The sequence below is a fragment of the Amia ocellicauda genome, chromosome 1 (genome assembly GCF_036373705.1).
Source record: "Amia ocellicauda isolate fAmiCal2 chromosome 1, fAmiCal2.hap1, whole genome shotgun sequence".
Taxonomy (NCBI): domain Eukaryota; kingdom Metazoa; phylum Chordata; class Actinopteri; order Amiiformes; family Amiidae; genus Amia; species Amia ocellicauda.
This window is the reverse complement of record NC_089850.1, coordinates 35,581,698-35,607,916: the sequence shown is the minus strand read 5'-3', so window position 1 is coordinate 35,607,916 and position 26,219 is coordinate 35,581,698. Positions and strand designations below refer to the sequence as shown.

The 26,219-nt window shown below is 36.1% G+C and overlaps 1 protein-coding gene across 2 annotated transcripts in view; it reads left to right on the top strand.

Moving 5' to 3' along the window:
- The window catches only part of LOC136749138 (leucine-rich repeat and fibronectin type-III domain-containing protein 2-like), a 157,464-nt gene that overhangs the window by 92,607 nt on the left and 38,638 nt on the right, over positions 1–26,219 (top strand). Inside the window, exons 3-4 of one of the 2 annotated variants that reach the window (XM_066703126.1) lie at positions 8,670–8,835; positions 15,860–15,980. The gene's annotated coding sequence lies outside the window, so the exon portion shown is untranslated. The remainder of the gene's footprint in view (positions 1–8,669; positions 8,836–15,859; positions 15,981–26,219) is intronic. The other variant, XM_066703134.1, reaches the window with a different exon arrangement.

The following is a 26,219-nucleotide window of genomic DNA, read 5'->3' as shown; positions in this document are numbered from 1 at the left end:
AAGAAATAAATCATTACAGCTTTGACTTAAAGCACAGGTACACAATTTAACTAAACACAGTAAGAAACATGACTCTGTAAATTCTTGGCCTCTCCTGCTAACTGCATCTGTCAATCATACTAGACTGCGTGCTTTCTGGTTCAAGTCTAGCTAGCGTATTCAAGTGGCATTTCAAGGCTTCGTCATTTACAATATGGCAGTGAGAAGTAGCAGTTACTGGCATGCTTCTGCGACACATAATTATAACCCTGAAATGGCTGTCTAGTTTAATGTTTGAAAGCACAGTTCTGTGTGGCCTTTGAGTGTTTCCAGAAGTTTGCCTGATAGATCAGATAGTTGTGACTTTTCAGGAAGTAGCAACTTCAAACTTCAAAGATTTCAATTTAAGTTGATCTTTTTCAAAACTGCAGCAAAACTTGGCTCCAAAAATTATGAACAGCAGGGAAAGGAACGTGCACAGCATTCTTGCAATCTGGAGATTTGGGGATATTTAATTTGAAGTGATTATTGCATATGCAAAGTGTTATCCAAAAATAGCATGTTGATATAATTAAAAATATAATTGTTGTCATTTAATTGCAGCATATGTGCCTTTTTGCATGTTTCTTTTTCTCATACTAGATCACTTTATCATAGTCTTGTAGAAAACAAAATAATAATTTAATTATACGTCTTTGGCCATAAAAGCCTGAAGCTCTTGCAAAGTTGCCACTGGCCTCGTGGTAGCGTCTCTGATCAGCCTCCTTCTTCCTAGGTCATGCAGTTTGGAAGGACGGCCTGATCAAGTTAGGTTCTTGGTGGTGCCACACACCTTCCACTTCTTAATGATAATCTTGGCCTTTGATATTTTTTGATACCCATCCCCTAATCTCTGCCTTTCAGCAACTTATTTTGAAAACTCCTTGGTGCTCATGGTTGAGTTTTTGCTTTAAAATGCACTTCCCAGCAGAGGGAACTGCTGAATATATCCTGAAATCATTGCTTGCATGCTCCTACTCCTAGACTCTCCTTCTGCCTCTTTTTTAATGAGGGGAGGAGCCAATCATGGAGGGAACAGCAGGTCAGGTGTTCCCAAAAGCACTTTCCCTCCCCCAGGGTCCGGGGAGGGATAGGCAGTTCAGTTTATCATTATTTTGTTGTTTTCTTCGTTCAAGATATAGTTATTATTTTACATCTATGAGCAAAAACATTTAAAAAACAAACAAATCTGCACTAGTAACACACTGTTGGTAAGCAGCTTTGCCACTGCGGTCCTACAATACAACAGTCCTTCAGAATTCAATTACAGTATGGTGGTTTGAAGATGCAGCTGCAGTGTTTGCATTAATATTTATAGGAGAGCTACATGCTGCATTAATTCAAGTTTGAATTCTGCTCTACCTTTCAGTGAGAGTTAAATGATCCCGTCACAGCAATTAGCAAATCCTGAGGGAATGTAAATAATGTTGTGAGTGTAGTTTGATTATGTATTATTGTGCAAAGCTTCTATATCGTTACAGTATATACAAACTGTATTACCACAATTAGTTGGAAAAGCTTTCCTCAGGTATTAATGGATTGTGCTGGAAGTCAGTTTATGTTAGGATCTGTGTTTGTGAAGAGCAGTGACCGCATTGTGATTGAGATTTTGGGAAAAAATAACTGTACTGTCAGTATTGATATTATTTTATTATACCATTATACACTATTAAACACTGCACAACAGAGAAGCTGGGAGAATTACCCAATCAGTAAATTGACTGTTTTCTATAAACAAATGCATTATGGAAACTGAATCAGAAAAAAATAAATCTGCAAAGGATACTTTCTTCTGCTTACATGGCAGGGCAGTTAAAGGTTCAGTGTCATTCCTCATACATATATATATATATATATATATATATATATATATATATATATATATACACTCACCTAAAGGATTATTAGGAACACCATACTAATACTGTGTTTGACCCCCTTTCGCCTTCAGAACTGCTTTAATTCTACGTGGCATTGATTCAACAAGGTGCTGAAAGCATTCTTTAGAAATGTTGGCCCATATATATATATATATATATATATATATATATATATATATGTGTGTGTGTGAGTGTGAGTTATTCAATACAATTAAATTGTAATAATATAAAAGTCTGGTCTAAATAACTAGTAAGTGAGAGTGCGGCTACAAAATTTAATTTTCTTTATATAGATAATAAAAGGAGGGCACTCATGCAGACACAATACAAGGCTAGGCAGGAATTAAGGTCAGTTTACATATTAGCAGTACACTTAAGAATTCTGAAAACTGTGTTGACATTCTTTTGGAATAGTTGAAAATACATAGGTGTTTTTTTCCAAAATATTGAAATTATTTTTCTAAAAACTGCTTACATGACTTAGATGTCTGAAAATGTTTTGTAAAACTGTTGGGATGCTCATGCTCTCATCAACGCTGAATGATTCAAAAAGAAAAGCCTTGAAATAATTGAATTGCCTGTGAGTCATAGCTTTAACCTCAGTCCCATAGAACTCAAGGATTGGATTGGCAATACAGACCCAAGAGACTGAATTGCTGTAGGAGTTTTGGAACAGTATTCCCTTGGCTATCTATAAAAGTATTTGAGTTTTCATTTAGGTCAAAGTTAGACCCTTTCTTAATGGATTTTTATTTTGTCTGTCGCCCTAATACCTTTGTTAATAGCCCTACAGTGTCTACAGATTGCATAAATTACAAACCATGGAAAACCATGGCAGAGCAAAGTGCATGGTTCGTACAACCTCTGTAAAATCCTGGTACATTTTCAAAGTGACTGAGCAAAATAACTGTGTTTAACTTTCATAAGGGTCAATTCTGTGAAGCAAAGACATGGGATTCTGAGTTGTGTGTTGCCTTTAATGGCAATTTGATTTGTCAAGCAAACGTTCTTTGGTTTACATGGAAAAAACTAAAAACAAAACAATTACAGTTCAAATCAACACGAGACTTTTGAGATTCAGAAGCTGTTTAATCTTCAATTAACTACAAATTATAATTTTGTATGATGAAGTGCAGCATTACGGACACATGGTGCATTAAAGTTGTTTTGATGTATTTGCATTGTTTGTTTTAGATCACACACATTTATGTTTTTTGTTTTGTTTGTTTTTTAATTTCTAGGCAACCTGATACATTGGCCTCCATGTTATTTCTTTTTTTCTATTCCCTTTTTAATTTTCTGTTGGCATTTCCAATTTTACATTTCTTGTGACACTTTGCTACTTTTATGTACTTTATGTTTTTAAAATCATGCCTTTTCAGCCTGAAGCATGACTTTAATTATATTGGGGTAGGGAGGCATTGCTGGAGAGGCATATTCAGCTGGCTGTTTGAGCTGACATTGCACTTTGAAAGTGACAGCTATATACTAACAAGATGACTGCTAATGGAAATCCAATGGTGCATTTTACAGTTTATAAATATGTACAGCAGTGCAATGGTCTTGAAATTGTGTGCAGCGTGCCTGTTAATTAAAACAAACAGGGGCCTGTTAAGATACAGAGCCTGAAAAAAGGATGAGAGGACACAGATCAAAGTTTTTAAATCTCTTGTCTGCACTGCAGTGGATACTTTGAACCCTCATCCGTGGTGATTGTTTTCTCTGCTCATTTAAACAAAATCATGTTAACTAATGTAAATGAAAACATTTTTGCCACAGCTGCAGCGCAAGCAGCTGACGGAGAGCAAATTCCTTACATAAACAAATACTTGATCTAATCTGTATCAGTGTCTTCTTTATTCATTAATTTATTAATTCGCCTTACTCCTTAGGAGGATCTGCAGCTCATGGAGTATGCATTCAATTCTGTCCATAACCCCAACACTAGCTGTAACTACAAATCTCTCAGGAACCCTTACCCTCCACCTAACCTCGATGCAAATCCTTTTTCAGTATATTATGCGAGACTGAGTTTCAGCTTAGGTTTGTTATTCGCCATGCTTACTAATTATCCCTTCACATAAAGCCCCCAAAAAGACTATCGAAAGCTGATTGCCAGGCAGAGCGATGGAGAAGTACATGGGCCCTGCACAGTGCTGTGAATCTCATTGACGCTGTGTTGTGCACTCTGACCTGTGTGATAGTGGTGCACTTCATACCACGTCGCTTATGTGGGCTTTGAAACGTAATGAATCTTTTATGAAGCAATTGTTTCCAGAATAGTTATTTACAATGGCGAATAAACAATCTAAATGGAAATAACAGACGGAGCATCACAGAGAACAAACGTAATGGCCAACAAACAGAATATAAAATGGCTAAATGTACTTGAATAAACAAGGACGTAAACAAAGGGCTGGGAATAATCCTTGTTAACCATATAACTGGTATGTAAAAAAGGCATCTGTGAGATTAGCTGAAGTGAATAGTATCCTGCTTTGTGTGTTGCTATTTTGCCATGATCCCATAAAAGATAATTTTTTAAATTTAATTTTAAAAATGGGCAATACATTTTCTCATTTCCAACATTTTCTTTTCTATGTGTTTTTGACCAGTGAATGAAGTAGACATTTATCAATAGGAACAGTTTACATGTAGTTAAAAAAAGAAAAAGAAAAAAGCAAGGACAATTGCATGGAAACACATGTATGTATTTAAGTTTAATTATGTACAAATTCTATACCTTTGTTTTAACCCCACATTCTCTACATGAGAACAGCAACACATCAACAGAAATCCCTATATACTGCGATTCTACCAGAAATTATTTGTATTAAGTTCTTTTCCACCATTTATAATTCACACTGTTTCAACCTGTTTCTACTACTTTACACCTTTCGACTTCAGATTTATTTTGAAATGTGTTGGGCAATGGTGAATTATTTTGAATTTCAACTGATTGATGTCTAACCCATCGTTGCATTTCAATTGTTACTACTACCCTTTTGTGTGTGCAAACGTGCTAATGTACTTCAAATTTTTTTTTATTTTTTTTTATTAATAGAAATTAAGAACAGCTGTGGGTGCAAAACAGTACTCTTTTGTATTCAGCAAAGTACCTCACCACAAAGTTTCTTTTATCAGCATCTATATTTTCTGCACAGTAACCATTCCCCACTTCAAGCCAATACCTTGGATTACCTTGGATTGCAAGAGTGTTAAATTTGAAAAATTAATATTTCATACAGAACTTTGTCGAAAGCCTTCTGGAAATCTAAATGTATCGTATCATATTATATGCTCTACTGGTATCCATCGTTGCTGTAAGTTGTGCAAGTAACACTTATAAGTTAGTTTTACAAGATCTCCCTTTTCTATATTCATGCTGACTATTCCCTTGAAAATGGCTACCATATGTGTAATATTTTAGTTGAACTCTATTTAATTTCCATTAATGTATAAGCAGCAGAAGTAAGGCTAATCGGTAGGTAATTGGTCTCAACATTGTTTCCCCTTTCAGTGAATTGGTGTCACATTAGCAGTTGCTAAAATAATTGGGCGCAGTCCCTCACTGTGCCTTTTGAAACAATGTAGTTAATGGTCTATGATAACATTATTAGGTTCAACTGGAAAAATACAATCAGGCCTCTGTAATTTGTTTGCTTGAAACACTTCTAGTCCCTGAAACACTCCTGTGATTTTTTTAAATTATTTCAAGATGAACTTGTATCTTCTTTAACATCAGCCACGGTATTAGTTTCTTCCCTAGTGAACACCTGTATTACATAATAATTTAGAACTTTTGCCATTTCCATAAGCCCATTAATAATTCATAAACACTTGTTTTTTTATACTTATATTTTGCTGTTAAACCATTGGAATCTTAAAATGGAACTCAGTGGCATACATCTAACACATTACAGTTACATTCCTAGGCCTGTATGGCACATTAATCATACATATTTTTAACTCGCCACCTCCTCTGCCTTGCCTTTTTCTTCTTGAAGACTATTCACCCACTGCTAAAGAATCTGTCTCCAGATCTCTCGGTTAAACAAGTTGCTTTGACTCTAGCAGCATCACGGAAACAAGCCGATGCAGTAGCCTCTTGTTCTTTTCTCTCAATTCTAATAGCATCGAGATACACACGTGTGTCGTAATTTACCACAGAAACTTCTAGACACATTTAAGACGAAAAGACACCCCTATTAAAGTAGGTGTATGAGCTCTGCTGCTTGCATGCCAATTAGCATTGTAATGAACAGCTGCTTTACACAGTAGGTAGCTTATCAAGGGAATGGAATAAAAGAGAGCAGCACAAACTGTAAAGTTACCGAGTGAGTTGATATGTTTTTTTTTTTTATTATTGGAGACCGAATCCATAATAGGCAAGAGTCCTGTTTGCCTTTGCTAAAGTATTGTACGTACTGTGGGGTACCAGTCACGACGAGACTCCATCCCTGTTCTCCTGTGCCACAGTGTAGCGAACTTTCCAGACCCCTTAGCAAGGCTTCAGTATGTTTGTTTACATTTTTGTTTCCCAATCAACAAAATGGTTAAAAAAATTGGTTCAGAAAGTCAAAAAGTCAACAGCTGTGTCTTGTGCCTGCATTAGTTTAATGTCTGTAAACGTTTGTGCTTCTGTGTGTTTGTCCCAATCTGTCTGATTATATCGGTGAGATTCAAAAAATATGATTTGACACAAGGGTTTCTAAAGGTTTTGAAACAAAATGTCCAGGTCCATGTACTGCATTCCTTTTAGTTAATAATGCGTAAGGAACAACTGGCTATAGCACAGTAGGGCAACTCTGAACTCCATCTGGTGCCCATCTGTTTCACAGCAAAAATGCAAGCAAAGAATTACTTGTCCAGCACTGCTCTCAGGTTTACATTTGAAAGTGTCCTGTAATGGTGGCTTTTGGATTTGTATTACTCATTTAAAAAGGTGCACATTGTAACGCTTCCAGCTGTTAAGTCAATTTTAAATTAAACGAATAGATGGTGTATGGATGAGTTAAATGACTCCAAATAAACCTGGACACACATACACACACATAGTAAGATACCATGATGGGCCATGCAGAGCCAGAATATACCATGGCTTATACTCCTTGTGATGTTACACATTAGCTTTGATCATCAAGTATCTTTTCTTCTTTGGTTTTGTGAGTGTTTGAAGTAATGGATGATAGGTATTACAGTCCACCAATTCTGTTCATGTCAGTGTGATTTGGAGAACAGTCATTTGTAATTTGTAATGACCTATTATACTTAGTCATTGTGATCAAATTCTATTTGTAGAATGACACAGATTGATGTATGCGTGGCCGCACAGGAGCTGTGGTGTAATGAAACACTGTGCCACAGGACCTTGGTGATATTACTGATATGACGTTAATAAAGGTCTCCAATGAGCTTTTTATGGAAAGGAAAGTTTACTTCTACAATGCTCAATATGAAGATATATAAACTTAGTGATTTTTATAAGATTAGATAGTCTTCTGGGCATGCAATTTTACATTGGTTGGAGTGGTACACAAAGCTCCCTGTTTTGAACAAAAGCTCACATTGCCTGTGTTTGCAACTGTCCTGAGGCAGGGGAATGCTCCCTATGTTTCTTCCATGCCTCCTCTGTGCATGCATACACTACTGCTGACCAAATCTGTTCTGAGAAGAGAAAATATCTCCTGCCTGCCCTGCCTCTATGGGGGCTAGTATACAGATAGGTATGAATAGTTCAGAAGCATAAGAGGCTCATAGGACCAGAGCTTAATCCAGTTTCTGAAGTAGAAAGTCAGAAAAGAGTACTAGTACAAGATTATATCCTGGATGGAACAATAGTTTATTAGCAGTTAAACCCACAGCAAATGCTGGTAGATATTTTGTATTAAAGCTGGGTAAACCTCCTTACACAAACACACAACAGCACTGTTTACACTGGGGTTCACCCAGAACCTCAAGCACTTCATAGCTCCAAAGCCTCAAGCTCTTCTCCCAAGGTGCATGCTGCAGCAATAGACCATGGAGAGAGAGATATCATTGTCTATTCTGAACCTGTCCTGTGGACAAATAAAATACATTTTGTTTCAAAGTGCTTTGAAACCAGTTATTTAGAAAGGCAATAAATGATCCTTAAGGAAATAAATTGGAAAAATACACTAATCTAAAATGGTTGAAGTACGACATTAATATGCTGTAAAAGTGACCGATTTACTCTTTGTAAAGTATGCTGATTGCAGGGTGATGTACACTGCTCGTGTGTTGATGTTGGTCTGATGTGTTTTTCTTTTCATACCATATATTATGGGCTGCATCCTGACTGATTGGACTGCCTACTTTAAGAGCTCTGAACAGCTAATTGAGTACATAAAGACTGCATATTTTATAAGCTCTGTGTTTTTCTCCCTCCCACGTAAACACAATGAGTAGCTTGAGCTTTTAGATACAGTGAAGCAAGCCAAAGTCAATGAATCAATCAAGTAATCTATCAAGATCAAGAATATTAAACGATATGGGGAGTGGGCAAATTTAGTATCAAGCAATCAATCCAACTTTACATGAGTTATGTTGCATTGAGATATACTAAAGATATCACTGCAGCAAGTAATAAGTCAAATGAAGTAATCCGTAAATTGCAAAATCAATTACATGGATCTTTCAAGCCACACATGAGGGACAACTGGGAATGGGAGTCATCAGATGTATTTAATTAGCAAAATGCAGCTAAGATGCAGGTCAATTGACAAACCTGTATTCTCTGTATGTTCCCAGGTGGAGACAGCATAGGACAGAAAGCAAACCCAGCAATTGAAGATTCTGATCTGAGGATTCACAGCTCTGTGATGGTGGAGCCCAGCACTAATGCCTTTTAAGAACTATGTGAAGGATGAAAACCTGACCTAGAGGGACTCCCATCTAAGTGCTGTGCACTTGCACTGTGAGTAATTCATGACAATCTATCCATCGCTGTCAAACACCTACTTATAATAGAAAGGAGAGAAAATGCTTGGATCACAGAGATTCTGTTTCTCTATCCCTCTCTAATTCCAAAACTTTTGCAGAGGGAAAACAATTGAGACTGTAGTTATTTCTGTTCAGTTATTACACGTAAACAGTCAAATTACAATGTTATAGAGTGTTTATAGAAACAGCATTGGCAGGTACATCTACCAGTTATTATTATTATTATTTATGTATTAGCAGATGCCCTTGTCCAGGGCGACTTACAAAATAAAGTTATGTAAGCTTATACACAATGAAGATTCTGACTTGGTGTCATATAGCCTTCTAAATTTGTAAAATGTACTTTGCCTTGAACTGCACTGTATTATTGCACTTTGTATTGCTCTTATATTTTGTAAATCGCCCTGGACAAGGGTGCTTGCTAATAAATAAATAAATAAATAAATAATAATAATAATAATATTAATATTATTATTAATAATAATAATAATAATAATAATAATAATATAGACTAGTTATAGTTAAACCTGGTAAAATGGAGAACACTGAGAGGAATGAAGAGGAATGTAACCGTACATGGCTCAGACAGAGCTGGGCACTGAAATCCTAAAACACTCTGAAGAGGAGGAACCTAAATACAAAAATGTGCATACTGCAGCTGACAGTCTGTGTCATTTTCAGTAAAGCCTTATTAACAGAAAAGCCTTAGGTATTTGCAATTATATTTTTAGGTGAGAAAACCCTCTAAAATCGCCTTTTTTCCTTTTCTGTAAAATAAACTGCTGTTGATTGAGGAGTACTGCTTCAGCTTCAGAATGTATTCTTGGTAAAAGGAGGTCATACTGCATTCCCTTTCTACACTTTTGATCTCATTTAACAATTATGAGCTGACTTTGCAGCCCTGTTATCAAGAAGTACATATTTCCAATGCACTTAACAGCTTCTACCATGATTTCCACTTTGGAATTCCCTGTGTGAATGTTACAATGCTGAATACAGATCCTCAGGACATAAATCTTTAGGCTATTCAGGAATATAATGATTAAAGATTAGACTCCACCAGAATATCATTACTAGCACATTGTGCTGAATAAGAGAAAGGAGCCTGTGTGTGGATTTTTACTTTCAAGGAAGAAAAAAAAAGAACAAGAAAAACATAGCACAGGTTTATTTTGTATTATGGTACAAAAATACATTGCCACTGTATGTCAACAGTAATCAGCTACAACATACATTTTACACAACATATTGATTTGGGCAAGTTGAAAACCTCTTTGTAATTGATGCAAGAATGAGAGCACTCATGGTAGAATTGTGATTTCAAAGCATAACATGGAAATGTGTAGTTAGAGCTCCAAAATGCACCTAATAGCAAATACAAAAATACAATCTACAATAATTCAATTTTGCATAACTCTTTTGGTGAAACACTTCCCTGAACACAAATTAAACTGCAAAATACTTGTAGGTAAGGAAAAAAGCAATTGAATTGTACTAAGAATGTTGTTGTAGAGTTAACAAATGTCATTCCACAGTGAACACCTAATAGTCAAATAGGCTGCCAGTGTTAGGAAATTATATCCACAGAAATTTCATTTTTTTTAAAAGCCAGACAGGGATTTAACAAATTTGATAGGAACAGTTTGACACGCTCTCAGGAAAACGTAAAGCTGTGTGAGTAAATTCATCAGCAGGATAATACTTATATTTTATAGCCACTAGATTAAATAACCTTGCTGGGAGGTAGCAGCTGTGATCTGAAGGGCTTACTTTCTCTCCCCTGGGAAAGAGGGGAAAAAATCACTGTATAACTAGAAAGCATTGGTTCCAGATGAAAGAGGAATCGTGGAGTGAAAACAAACCGAAAGAGCTAGAAATTGTGCATACTGATTGCAAAGAAAATTTAGTACAGTATTTGAAGTTTTTCTTTTCTTTTTTCCTTGCATTCCAGAAGGAAGGTGGATTGAAAAACTTTAAAAACTTGATAAAAGTATGGAATTTGAAAAGTTCTGAACCTTAAAAGGATCAAAATACAGTAAATAAGTAAATAATACTTGGTCACCTCTTTTGGTGTTTTTCTCTTTTGGGAATTTTGCACAGTTGCTTTTCAGCATAGCTTAAGCACAAGATAAATCTGATGTTTGATGTAGCTGCTAAATAAGGAACAAATAGATAGCAATAATAGTCAAGCTCAACCAAATTAATGACTTAATTAACACACTTAAGTAAGTAGTAAGTAGTGCCAGAACATGTATTGTTATCCTATAGCCAATATCGTCCAATATTTACTTCCTTTGACAAGTTAATTTGTCTTATTTACAACACAAATTATATTAAATGTCATCCTATTATTGCAAATGTTTAATTAAATTTTACTTTGCTTCATCTGCATATTATATTAAATAACAAGAGAATAACAATCCTACAAATAATATAATGAACTAAATCTGTATGATATCAGGTGTTTGCCTTTTCAGTACCTTATTTTTTATTATTTGTTTGCCTCCAAAAGAACATTCCTGGTACATATCTTGTCCTATGATTTTGCTTCTACACTCACAGGCAGTTCTAGTTAGAAATCAAATCTGGAGAGTGGCCAGGCCATGGCATGGCAAGTCCAGAATGCTTCTATAATCCACACCAGAGTTTCCTTGTATGTTTACTCGTTTCGTCAGGCCAAATATGAAAATGTCCCAAATGCATTTCCATGCCCTCAATTTATTTCACATGAGGAGATTCACTGTCTACCTGACATCATGCAAACAAAGATGAAAAGTGTGGATTGATATGCCTATGAGTTCTCATGTTGTCTTTGCAGAACAGTCCCAATTTATCCTCAAAGGGGTTGTGTGACTGTGATTCTAGAATCAACAAAATGTGATCCATGCACCGTTCTACAGTGAGGAATATGTTTCCAAAGTGTTTTGGGACACAAATGAGAGTTGTCACATAACAAAACAATGCTACAGCAATTACATGACAGTGATCAGTGCTACAACCAAAAACTGTAGTGATAATTACAGTTCAGGTGTTGCACAATCTATCCAGACAGCACTGCTCTTTCTCAGTTGTTCCCTTTATCTTCAGTAAGGGAAGGAAGGAAAGACCATTCTACACAAGGCATGTAGATTGAAAATATTTCCCATCTTTTATGTTGTCATCTTTTATTCTTGTTTTTCTTATATTTACAGACAGCCTTATCCAGGGCAACTTACAATATATCACATTATTTTTACATACAATTAACCATTTATACAGCTGTGTTTTTTCTGAATTATCTTAAGTAAAAAAAAAAAAAAATCTAAACAGCAATGTCCCCCACCTGGGACTGAACCCAAGATTCCTACCACTACTACTTTTTTGTTTTTGTTAATCTCTTGATCCATCAATAGCTTTCTTTGATCTGTTCTTCTTGCAGTGTGTCCAGCTCAATGTCATTTTAACATTTTCACTCTTTCTATTATGTCACATATTTTTTGTTAGTTCTCGGATCAATTCATGTATTTTTCTATCTCTTCTCATTATTACAAGCATATTTCAAAGCTTCGCTATATTTTCCACAGTTCCAGTAACATTTTTGTGTTTAGTAACAAAGTTTCATAGCCATACGTGAGAATGCATTGATCAAATATCGTCATTTATATTATATATATTTAGTTTTCCTAGAAATGTGTTTTGTCTCATCCACTAAACTAGTACTAAGAGTGACTGCTGTAGGAAAAGAACATATTGCATAGTTTATGAAAACAGGTAGTGCCTCATAGTGTATTATGATTTCATTGCTATTGACTTTTACAGTAGGTGTTTGTTTACGGATTTCCAGGGAAGCTGCATTGTTTATTTCACTTTAGCTTTAGTTGTGCTGGGGGCAGTGTTTCAAAGAGGTCTGGCAGGATCTGAGTGTCTGTGGATGGAGAAGCATGACCAGTTTAGAGCTCTGTTTGCATGTGGTCTGCAGGGAGCTTTGTTTGCATTGTATATTTGCTCTCTGGCAGAGTGAGATAATCTGTATTCCCCATATCCCTTGACTTGTTGGAAACCTTCTTTAAAAAACACTGTCCTGGGACAGTGAGTTTAGTCCCATATTGGATTGTTGGCCCCAACCTTTAGTCATGTGAAGGGGTATTTCAGCCAAGGCACAAGTTGGCAATGGCCATGTGCTTCAGATATGTCCTGTTTAAAGTGTGTAAAACTTTTGTATACATGTTTTAACTGGTTGTAAAAACAGTAAATAGGTATATAAATAGAACTATGAGAACTACAGAAAGTTACCCACTACAAAATGTTTAATTATAGGATTCATATCTCTACTGAGATTTTATTAGTGGTATGTTTTATTTTTAAAATTTTACATCCATATAATTAATTTTAATTACACAAACGCATAACTAACAAACTTGTTAACTAAATAAATCAATACATTATTCAAAAATGCTCCAGCCTTGCAAACAAGAATGCTGTATCATAAATATAATTATGAAAACTTTGTGAAATGTATTGGATGCCCTTCAAATGGCAGGTGAAATTTACAATATCAAACCTTCAATTTTCAAGGAGATTGACTTTATAATTGAAGTTTTACAGACCAACATAGACCTGGAATTGCCTAATCATGCATTGTGTATTAATCTTGGCAGGTCAGACTTTCTTTATGCAAATACTGCAAACATGCATGGTGACTCACAGCCATTTCCCTCTGGGATCAGGGAGACCTTCCTCTGTTTTTCGATCAACATTCGCTTGAAATGATGATGATGATGATGATGATGATGATGATGATGATGAAATATACTATCTATATGTATATGTGCAGACATGTATTATAAAGGTGGGGACAAAATTTTGTAAAAATGTCCCGACAACGATAGTAACTCCAGATTAAACAACATTGTGTAGATGTTCTCACTTAGAGAAATGCCTTTTAAATATGCTCACAATTTTGGTTTCTTGTCAGCTTTCCCCCTATGTGGAGGTATGTTTGACTCAAGGTAGGACTACTAAATGAAAATATAATGAGATTTGGGAATTCACACTAAATATAGCAAGCAAAAATGTGTTTTTGTGCACACTCTTTCTTCATCATTTTCCTTCTCGTTCATCTCACTTTTGTATGTTGTTAAGATTATTTTTCTGCCTGAACTCAAGGCATTTCTGTAAAATAAGACAAGAAAACTCTCCAGTCTCCAGCAGAGCGACAGTGCTCTTATATATATTCAAAAATGTTCAAAAATTAGAAAATGTAAAAAGCTTTTAAAGTGCAGATGAAGTGCCATTTAAAGGTTGTTTATATTTCTTCAAGGTTTTTTTTTCCTGAATCAAAATGATGGACTTTAATAAAACACATTAAATACCACATAAATAAAAGCTCAAGAGGCTCCTTAATTTCTGTAAAATAAAATCAAATAAATATAAACCGGCAGATGGTAACTTATTTCTAATGCACTTTCTTTTTCTTTTTTGCCCTTCATTTCTGCTGAAAGCTGTTTGGAGCAATGTATTCTCCCTGTTACATTTATGTACCTCTTCTCGTTAAAATCTAAATGTTAATAAAAAAAAAATCAATATCACTAATTTCCTTTTTCTAACTCCATATTGTTCTCCAAATGTAGGCAACATGCTCCTTTTTTTGCAGTCTGTGCTACAGAGTCAATTTAAAAAAGCTCCCCACAAACTGTGCTAGTCATTTCCAATAAGCCTTACAATTACCTTAGTATTGAATTGTGGAGGGTATTGTTTTAAATTAATTAGAACTTTCATAATTCAATTCAAACAGTCTTTGAATATCTTGAGTCTTGCAGACTGACACTTTTGGTACAGTGTGTTTTTTCCACAGTTCTTGACTCTCTAAATTAGAATTTGGCTAATTAAATGTCTTCAGGGGTTTGTCAGCTTTTGTTTCTTACGATGGCATGTTATGTCTGCCTGTCACTATCATGCAGCACTGTGCATTCTTTGATGATGTGATCAATATTTCATCCTTTCACAGCAATCCCTTGTTCAGTTCAAGGTCTCTAGTTACAAGCATGTGTACTGTTGGATTAAGTGGTCTACCAAGTCTAGGTTAGTTGGGTCAGTGTAACAGGCTCCTGCTTAGAATGACGACAGTGTGTAGACTTAAATAGTGGCACCGTATGTCAAACAAGATTATTGACTTATTAAGGTGATACATGCTGTTTCCTAAGGTTATTGATAACGTATTCATCCTGACATTAGTGGTAGTTCTGGTGTTCAATTCTATTAACTCACATTAGAGAAAGGATGCAAGTATTTATGTGTGCAAACAATGTAGATGTCTAAACTATGTCTCCCCTGTGAATCTATGAATAATTCACTTCTCTATTGACTTCTCTGAGTTCTCCATTTAAAAGGAAAAAAGAGCTGTTTATCCTGTTGAAATGTCCTTCTACAACTTCTACTCTTTTTCCAAGTCTAGGATTGAGACCAACTTTGAGGAAGGTGACAATTCTGAGCACGTATCATTCATCTGGTTCTGCAGTGAACCTGGGAATGTAGCCACATGCTCATTTTACAGCCTTGAGCTTTATCTGACACCCTCCCACCTTTATTAGTGCTTTTTGCAACCCTATTTAGCTAACCTCCCAAGGTTGTCTTTGCCATAAAATACCGCCCGTTGCTTTCTGTGTATTCAAACAGAACCACGAGAGATTTTCTTACATCTCTGTGTGTTGATTCAGGCCTACAGTTGCTTAGAGTTACTGGTGTCATTTCATTATTAGTCAAGGTGTTGAAATAATTTCTTTGGAAGGCAAAATGCAGATTCTTCACAGAGTAGATCAGTCCTTCATATTGAATTACATTCAAGTCCAAAGCAAAATAGATGTGTCAGTTGTTTGTGCTTGCTTCTGGAAGTCAGCGTGACAGCTTCTGCTCTGACCCTTCATTCTCACGAGGCGTACAGTACTGATATTGTCAAGGTGTATTAATGTGGAGCAGGCAGATGTGGTCAGTCTGAACCCTGTTCTCTTGTATCTCTTCAGTCTGCTGCCCTTGAGAACAGCTGAATATAAACATTGCAGGGAGAGAGGAGACCTTTTGGAAAATGTGGTTGCTGGTTTGCTCCCCTAACCTCATTGAGATACCATGAAATGAATGCTAAAGGTGAGTGGAAACAAACAAACAAATAAAAGATGGTGTGGTAGAAATAGATGCTAATAAACTGCTTTTGTTGTGTGACAGAATGCCCAGATGATGTGTGTTAGTGATTGCTTACATGGGTAGTATGTTGATGGAAATGTGCTGCTTTATTACTGTTCACTTGCACTGCAACTTGGGCTTCCTCCTGAAAAGACTTTGCTTTGCTTGCAGTTCAGAACACATTTAGATGCAGCTTCTCCAAAATAAGTATAAATATGCTTTCAATCAGAAATGTAGTTTTAAGCTTTATTGTAAGCACTTTCCGAGTTTGCTTTTATTAAAATTGACTTGAGTATCAGAATATCAATGAAACTCAATATTGCCTGTTCCTAAACAGACGTGTGAGAGGACTAAAGCAGAGGACTTTTCTTTACTCGAAACACCACATTTTAGTACATAAAATGCATGTGAATGTATTATAATATTTATTGTAATTAATTCTGAGTTGTGGATATTTCTGGATTTGTATTTACCCAACAGTCTTCTTCCCAGGCAGTGTTTGTAAGGATGTGTGTTAAAGCTCCATACTGCAGATATACTTGTTGTATTGAAAACATTGAGTCACTGCTTCCAAGGGATTCTTTTTGTCTCATTTGAATTAAAACCCCTCTCACAAGAATTGTAGAAGCAGACATTAAGTGTGCGGTTGTCCACAATACCACAATACCACAATGTGCTGATACTTGTCTTATTCTGACATTTAGGGACCTAATGTATGCGTATAAAGGTATACTGATGAGACAATAAACAAACACCTCTGAGCATGCAAAACTTTAGACATATCATGCTCTGTGAGCATCTCTTTTTATGGCCCATGCTAATGTGTATTGCTCCAGGATAATATATGTGAAGAGACTGCAAAACTTTGAAAAAGTTTAATGTTCTTGTCCCTTCAGGGCTCATTTAAAACAAGCACCCTCCAGTGCAAAACTCATTAAAGTATGTGCATCTCAAATGTACAATATAAGTATGTATGTGCAAAAACATCCCTACAGACTGCTGCTATGCCATTGCTCTGTCATGCATTTTGGCCAATCAGCTTTTAAAGATACCTATATAATCTACAGAAACTAAGACCTCAAGGACTACATCTGCCCAAGGGAACTGTTCTATACAATACCTACAATATGAAATTGGAAGTGTAGAATTGTGGTTTGCTTGTTTTCTGGAAGAATTAACAAGTTCTATCATGCATTTTGGCCAATCAATCTTCATTGCAGCTTTGTCAACCTTTCCCCAAATGTCCATCCCATACCAACAAGCAATTAATTGTCTTAAAATAATAACAATAATAAGGAAATTACATTCAGAAGTCCAGTTTATCAGGCTTAAGTAAAATGGAGTTGTAGCTTCCTTCTGTCACTGTGATAGACTGTGACTGCTGTAATTGCCCCTTGCATTTCAGTATATGAAATAAACATGTAATTCAGATTTCTACATTTAATAAATAAATATAAATAAAAATAATATGTAAAGTTAAATAATTGAACCTCATGAATGAATATAGTTGGTTTAGCATAGAGAAGTCATCGTCGGGATTTATAACTTCCAGGAAATCTCTTTGTATGATAATACTTGCCTGACGGACGATTGCACCCTGTCTAGTGTTTCTGGCTTAATATTCAGATAGCCTGTCTAAGAGCCCAAAATCGGGCACTGAAGTAATTACAGTTTTTTCAGGAAGATGCAGGCAATCAGAGGAATCCTAACTGCAGCTGCTTAAGACTCATCACTGGTGGCCTAGAGGAAATAAATTGCTTTTTGTACGTCCTTCAAGGTGCATACCGACGCTGAAAAATAAAGGCAGGGTGACACAGTTCATTTTACTTTTTAGACTGATATATGGTCAACTTTAACCTTAACCTTAACAGCATGTCTGGCAAAAGAATATAACTCTTCTTTCCATTGCTAGGGAAAGGAAAGATACATCAGTCAATTATGTTTTTAACAACTGCTTTCAAAATGTATTCATTCTTGGGTTTTATAGCACTGCTTAGTATGTTCATATAGGTACCTTATAATACTTAAGGCATTTAAACAACAAGACAATGCTTGAAATGTGACGGATATCTGAGGACCAGTTTGGGAATAACTAGAGCCCTCTTCAAATTACTACAGAAATTAGATTTGCTATGTGCAAGCCACCAAGTGGAAATAATAAACTACATTACTATAGATGTATGGGTGTACAATAATTACAACTTGACAATACATTAAAGAGATCTATTTAGTTAATTACATAAACTTCTAAACTACCATCTGATAAATATATAATCTCTCATGCATGCTACAGTAGTCTTAATAATTTATAATATAATTTACTCCTAACTCCTAATTACTCCTAACTTTATAATAGCTCCTAATTATATATTTATCCTGCTTTGTCACAAGTTTTATTTTCTAGAAAGAAAGACAAAAAGACTAAACATAACAAGATGTCTGTCACATTGTAAAATCTGCAAATATCTTTGTGAATATGCTCTTAGTCAAATTCCTCTGGTTATTTAAATGCTCTGTTTGATGTTGAGCTGGATTATGCATTTCACAAGGAGGATGCTTTCTGGAATTCCCCTAGGGTCTAGACTAGCTTGTGTTTATGCAGCCTTACAAAATAGGAATTTAATCCCACGGGAAATCAAAGCAATAACACACCTAAATGTTAAAAAACACAAATGCTGAAGATGTCAGATGCATGCGTTCAGAGGTGCTTATCACCTGGGTTGTTTGACTTCTAAGGTTTTGTCCCACAATTTCACTTTGTGTCACTTGGCTTTCTCTCCTTATCATGCTTCAAAATATGAAGCTTTGTTTTCTTCTTCTTCTTCTTCTTCTTCCTATTTTAAAAGTATCTGTGTCTAATGGGATGCAACCATGTATTTTTCACAGATTGAATGCTTTGTTAATGCTTTCAAGAAAGTTCTTCTGTGTGAGTGTATGCATATTTGTGTCTGCATGTGAGCTCGGCAGTATTTCTGATATTTTGAACTCATACCTCTTTTCTGTAGCTCACACAACACGATTTACATAAAAACAATTTTATTCAAAATCATTTATATAAATTCGTAACAAAAAATAGTACTGTCGCCGGGCAAGAAACAAACATTTCTGCAGAGAGAGCTGAAGGCAGATCAGTGATTTTACTGACTACTTTAAAAATAAGAAGTTGCAGACGGTCTTTACTGTCACTGGTTCCAGACAATAAATCTAATGTAATAAAAATACTCCATAATGAGCTAATTCTGTCAATGACTCATATCATAATGTTGATTAAAACACATTTAATAGAAACCGTATCAAGAATTACCAGTGAGGTTCATTGTCAATTCCTACCACTATTCTGTAGGATGCAATATTCTCTTTCTGGTAAAGCATAATGACCAAAATGTCATTAGTTAAAAGCTTAAAGCCTAAATTAATAATCAAACAGGGTAAATAAGAAGATAGTACAACTGAATTTGTGATTAAACCACTGGAAATCAATGCCGAAACACAGCAGTTTTTTACATCCTGCAAGAAACGCATTTAATTTATAGACATAATTTGTTCAACCTTTTTTAACCTTGCATTTTAAACATTAAACTTAAATAGCTGTCTGCACATTCATCTCTATGATTGATTTTATTTGCCTTTGAGTTTAATGAGTACCAATAGAAATACACATACAGCTCTCTGAATGAGGTGCCTGACCAGAGTTAAGATCAGCTTTGCTCCACAAGAAGAAAAAAAGAAAAAATAAGTATGGGTGATGCTTAACTGGCCCAGTATTCACCGGGCTTTACAGTTTGGTGCTCTAAAATCACACTCAGAGATAAAGTAACATGCCTATAGCAAGCCACAGGGACAAAATAACAAAATGTGTGAGAATTTGATAAGCTCTTATCCAAAAAACATTTATTGCCCTTGTGGAAAATGCGATTACACATCTCCACAGGATGTGCAGTTCATGGTGGTCTGAAAGAGGACTTTTTGTTATTGAAACCACCCCTGAAATACTATTATAGCTCTGACTTTTTCAAGCATATAAACCACTTCTAAAGTACATCTTAAGTCATTTGTAGAAGCTTTGAGATCTCATAAATTTGCATTTGAAAGAAAAAATTAAATGCAGTATTATCTTACAAAAGGCATCCACCCCCCCACCAAAAAAATAATGAAAATGAAAAAATCAATGTGACTGCATTCTGTATTTTATATTATGCTTTGCTCCTTTTTACATTTGCAAGAAAGAAAGACAAAAATGGAAAGTAGAGAATTCATTTGGAGCACAATTCTTTCAAGTCCATTTATACTACGCTGGCTGATTTTTGTTTAGCTTTCTGCTTTGCCTAGATCTAATAATGAAAGACTAGAGAGTGAATATTTTAGATATTGTGTGTTTTATTCCCTATCGTTCCTGGAGGTAAAATAGAGCATGTAGGTGGCCTTTGATCTCCCCACTCCGCTCACATTCTAAAAATAAACCAGCAGGGCAACACAGGGTGAGATCGGGACCACTCTGTCTAACTGATCTACAACTTTACAAGCATTTAAAGTACTTGTGTGGCAATTGAGTGCTGAAAAAAGCAAAAGGAAAACAGCTGAAACAGACAGAAAAGAATATATATATATATATATATATATATATATATATATATATATATATATATATATATATATATATTAAAAAAAAAAGACAAATAGAAGAATATGTATGAGAATGTGCAGAAGCCCCACACAGGTTTGGACTTTGTTCCTTGACTCACTACACTGTGTCCACACTGCATTATTTAGTGAGTGTATGTTTGATGATGATGATGATGATGATGATGATGATGATGATGATGATGATGATTATGATGATGATGATGATGATGATGAAGATGAATAATTATAATAATCAAGTGCTGGGTTAAGGGTGGTTAGTGCTGCTGCCTCACAGCTCCAGGGGTTCGTGGTTCAAGTCCTGACGCGGGGGGGCCTGTCTGTGTGGGTTTTCTCCAGGCACTTTGGTTTCCTCCCACTGTCCAAAGACATGCAGGTTAGGTTAATTGGCTATGGCTAATTGGCCCTCTAGGTATGTGTGTGTTGCCTGGTGTCCCATCCTGGGTGTATTCCTGCTTTGCACCCTGTGCCTGCCAGAATTGGCTCTGGCTTCCCTGTGACCCTCACCAGGATAAGCAGTTTTGAAAATGGATAGATAAAATGTTGGGTTAAACAAATTCACCTGAAGAAAGTGCTCGTCACAGGTGACAATCTGTGTGTTGTCATGATTTAAATGGTACTGAATATTTGATGATAAAAAAAAATGATGTATATGACCCCAGTAAAGCGTATGAGTGCACTGACAGATGCTAATGTGTTTTGGTTTATCTCTATAAAACATCTACTTCACAGAGCTGCATCTTTAGACAGATAGTTTCATATTCTTTTGAATGCCACTGTATCATCAACATAACATAACATTACATAACACACCTCCAAATCCCCATCTAACCACTGAAAACACCGAAAGGATTTTCACCTTCTTTGGAGAATGCCTCATACCCCAGAGAGACAAATGAATGTGTTCCCACAGTAATGTTACATATCGGCGGAGTGAATGCACACTCAGAGATGCCTTGCCTCGCATTACATATTCATATTTGAAACCATAACATTGCAAGTGAACGTTTTAAGACCATATTGTTGTTTTCATGCCTTTTTTACAGGTGTTCTTGTTTTCCGGCTGCATGCACCTCAAGAAGACTAGTGACTTTCTATGGACCCTCTTTAGTTTTTCACATTTTTGAGGGTTGATCATTAATATATCCATCTAATATCTGATGGGGGTACACTCCATTTATTCAGAGGAGGCAATGAAGTCTCAAAAACCATCCAAGGAGAAAGCAAGGTCTTTGTGGTAGTGGTAGTTTTAAGTGTGGTTAAACAGGGAAAGTATTGATAGATCCACAAGCAACTGAGGAAGCTACTGAAAAATCTATGGACAATTACACCTTTCTTGACTGAAGTAATGCTCATTTGAAAGCCCCCTCCTGATGCATTTAAATATCCTTTTGCAGGATAAGTTCCTGTGAATGCAAATATAAATACCTAGCAGAATACTGCAATTAGTTACAGCTCACTCTGTATACGGATTCAGGCAGGAAAGCACTCTTCAAGGAATAACAGGTCAGGGGTTGCCAGTAAGAGACAGGACTGAATCATTAGGAAGGGTCAGAGGCAGTGGCGTTGTGTTGCCTATGCAGAAGGTGGATAGGAGGAGCACTGAACAGCCTGCAGAGAGTGGGTCCCAAAGCACTAAAGAGAGGGATAACAATTTGAATCAGTCAAATATAATTGTTCAGTTCTTGCACTAGCCTGGCAAAGCTGCACATATGCGGATGGGTTACCGAGTGTCACGGAAACAGTGACACTAATGTGGCCTCCTCTGCTTCTGATGCAACATGACGGGTAGGTGTGCATGTGAGGGCAGCTCGGCACACACCAGTTCCCTGATCTGCTTGTCACAGTCGCTGCACAGGATCCAGCCGCATCCAGTTCTTCGCTCGTCCTGTGGAAATTAGTTTCACATAACTACCCCCCTATTGTAGGAGGCGTGAAGGTGCTTGTGGCTTGATATCACAACGGTTCACATAGACTTCCTTATCCTGAAGGCTGTTGAACACAAGCTATCATATGGCTCTGGCCCATGTTTGATGCCAATAATCGACACTCTGGGGGAGTTGTAGCCAGCTTCATACAGTCTAATGATTATAACACTTCCCCTAGCCCAGTTCTTACAGGATAAAAACACAGACTCATCTAAAAATTCAGCTGCTTTAATGTCTATAATGCTTGCATATATCTCTTATATAGGATGCTATTCGCAGCTGTCATTTTTGATAAAGGAAACCGATGCATATTGCCCAAGACTAAAATTACCTTATTAGCACCATTTCGTTTTTTCTACAGAATTGTCAAGAAGATATGGAGCTGGGCATTCCATGGGAGATAAAATCTTTACTGTGAAAACATATTCAATGATTTATGCTTTTGCCTTAAAAAAGGATTACTCACTGCTTTGAGTCGTTTAATGCATTACCCTCCATTCCCTGGCAAGACACTAGATTTAGCCTTTTCACCCTCTCCTTAAGTGAGAAAGCAATTCGTTAAAACTAATGACAAAAAAACTGTGCATAAGAAGCTCTTGCCGACACATTTCACCATTCTGCAAGCAGGAGGAATGGTTTTCTGCTGATAAATGCCTTTCTTTTCTACTCGGTTTATCTGCTTAAACATATACGTTTTTGAATTCCCCGTGAAATATTATTGCACCATGAACACCCAGTAATGGCTTTAAAACCTCAGTTAAGTGTCTCTTCACATTACAGCATATTATTTACAAATATGCAGCACTGCTCTTAGATTGAACATCATATTACAGATTGATCGTTTCTGCAGGCAAGTTGCTTGTAATCCTATAATGCAGAATACAAATGAAAAAAAAAAATAGCCACTGTAATGGAAACTCGTAATTAAAGCTATCTCGCTGGGGGAAAACTGTTTCTGTTCAACCCTAAGTTATTTTTTTCCTTGACACAATCTTTGTGTATCTTTGAGGTTTTAAATAAATTTTGAGATTTAAACTTTGATCCAAACAACTGCAAAGGATTCAATAAAAGAGAAAAGAAAGAGAAACAGTCAATTTATTAAAATCCCAATCAACATTTGTAGAAATTATCTATAAGAAATGAACAGGTAGATGATGTAAAATGTGGTCAGTTGGATCAGAGGGTTCTTGCAATGCCTAGTTTGTATAGCGCTGTGCTTCTGTCTCTTACACCTGGGGTCCTGTCCTGATTTTTCCTTGCTTCACTTGGACTGTTCACCCTGTAATTCCTCTGCACTGCAGTGTTCTCTATACATCAGATTTATATAATGGGTTCTGTTTGATTTAGTATATTCCACTGCTGCCCTTGTTTATGGGAAAGTACTAAACTCCCAATATACACTTCAAGGTGTGACAAAGATAATGGACCTTAAAACTGCATCTGGAAACTTTGGATAACTGACTTATCCTGTCTGCTCTTACTGCTATAAACCTGACTGCTTTCTTATCTTGAAATTGTCTTGAAACCCTTATTGATGCACATTGGGTGGTAATTGATTTCATTTTTCCTTTTCAGTTTTTTTTTTGCATTTTGTGTATGTATTTCTTCATTAATTTATATCTTTTGACGTTGCTCCTGGTCTTGTTTAATTTACTGATTGATTTACCTGCATGAAGAAAGGAACTGGGTAGGAGAGCCTGTCATCTTAAAAAAAAAAATGCAGTTGTTAATCATTCAAAGGGCATTTGGAGGCAAAAACATGCTACAGGATTTCTCCTGGAGTTAATTAATGACCCAAGTTATGTCAATAAAGATGGCAAGACAAGCATGCTAATGTTAGATAATATGTCCTGGGAATATGTGCAGGGGAGGTAATAGAAAATGAAAGCCGTTCACATGTGAAACAGCATAGTGATGTTCAGCATCACTTTAAGTCTCCAGCTCCACCTTCAACAGCTGTAGGACTGTTTATGGAAACAAGAACCCACAAATGTTGAAAGCACATCTGTAGCGTAGGATAAACATGTAACATGGATGTCATGGCTCTTTCATACATCTTTCTTTTAATTAACAGTAAACCTGATATTTGTGTTTCTGCAACATATTTAGCATGATCAAATTATTTTAGACCAGACAGGTTTTGCTTAGACTGAGAAATTAAGGTTAGATAAAAGACTGTTCTGGATCAGTGTTTGCGATTGTATCGATGCACTTAAACATATGAACCATTACTTGGAGTCCCTTAGGTGAAGGTTGTAATGAATGTTCACCTTGATTGGCTTCCTTTATTTGATCAACTGTTGCATGAGATTTGATCAGGGTCATCAGATAGTGATAAAAACCTTGCACCTTGCACTAATTAAATAAAACCTCTTACTTGGCAGGGTAGTTTAACCACATGTAGAAGCCTTTGTATTGAAAACAGTTTATAGAAATAGTGTACTTTATCAAAATATATACCATAGAAAAGTATCAGTTTATATATACATAACTTAGATGGCGTATTTAATCCCAGTGGGGGAAATAAAAAGAAAAGCATAATCACCACAGATACGGTATATTTATTAAACAAATTGAGTACCAAATTAGATACTAAATATACTCAGTGGATGTGCTTTTTTTTTTTTTTCTGGTAATCAGCTTCACTGAATCGTTTGTAGCCGCTGATTTGTTTGAACACCCGAACAAGTCAACCATTGAAGGGGAGCACAATACCGTGATTCTGCCGGTTCTGCAACAGAACAGAGGCTGTGCCTTTGCCGCACCGTGGTTAGATCCGAGGGGAACTGCTCTACCTATTGCCAGTGTGACTGTTAATGTCTAGAGATATATTAAGGTCAGGCTGCTGTGGTAAACACAATTTGCATGTGCTTAACTGTGTTCTAATTCAATATAATCTAAGCATTATATACTACTTTAGCATATAACTAACTTGCTAGTGTTTCTCCAATTGTTAAATCATTAAAATGTCTTTTGCATGCAACCACAGCTGTTTGCTGTTCTCTTTCGATAAAAGCCGCCTCAGTGTTGAGGGCCACTGGGAATGGTGTCTTTTACTGTGCTCTTGTACAGAGGAACAATGCGCCTCTGAAAAGGTTTCTTTATGCTACCAAAGATATCTGCTCATTTACATCACCGCTCCCAGGAATGGAAATTCACATCCTCCAAAATAAAACAAAAGTCCTAAACTGAGGCAGTTGCAAAGACAGAATAGACAGTGTAATCCCCTCTGAACCAAGTCACTTTTCTTTTATATTTGCCCCCAATCAATTGAGTTTGTACGTACACTTAGTTATTAAAAAGTGAATTAATTGGAAGATGTGTTAATCTGTTAATCCACGTCATGTTTAAATTAATAATATTGCTCGCAGGTGGTTGATTTTCTTTCCTTGGCCATCAGATTCCAAAGCCTTAGAAATTCTGAATTTGATCCATATAAAATATAAATTGTCCAGTCATACACATACTGAGCATTCATGTATGTATGTGTTAATAAATCACTTACAGTAGGCCTATGTAAAATAAGTCAATTAGAATCACAGGGTTATGAATAGATTGCAATTAAGTGTACATTTCAGATATTCTGCAACCATTATGAAAGGAGTGCAGTAAGGAATGAGGGAGAGGGAAATAA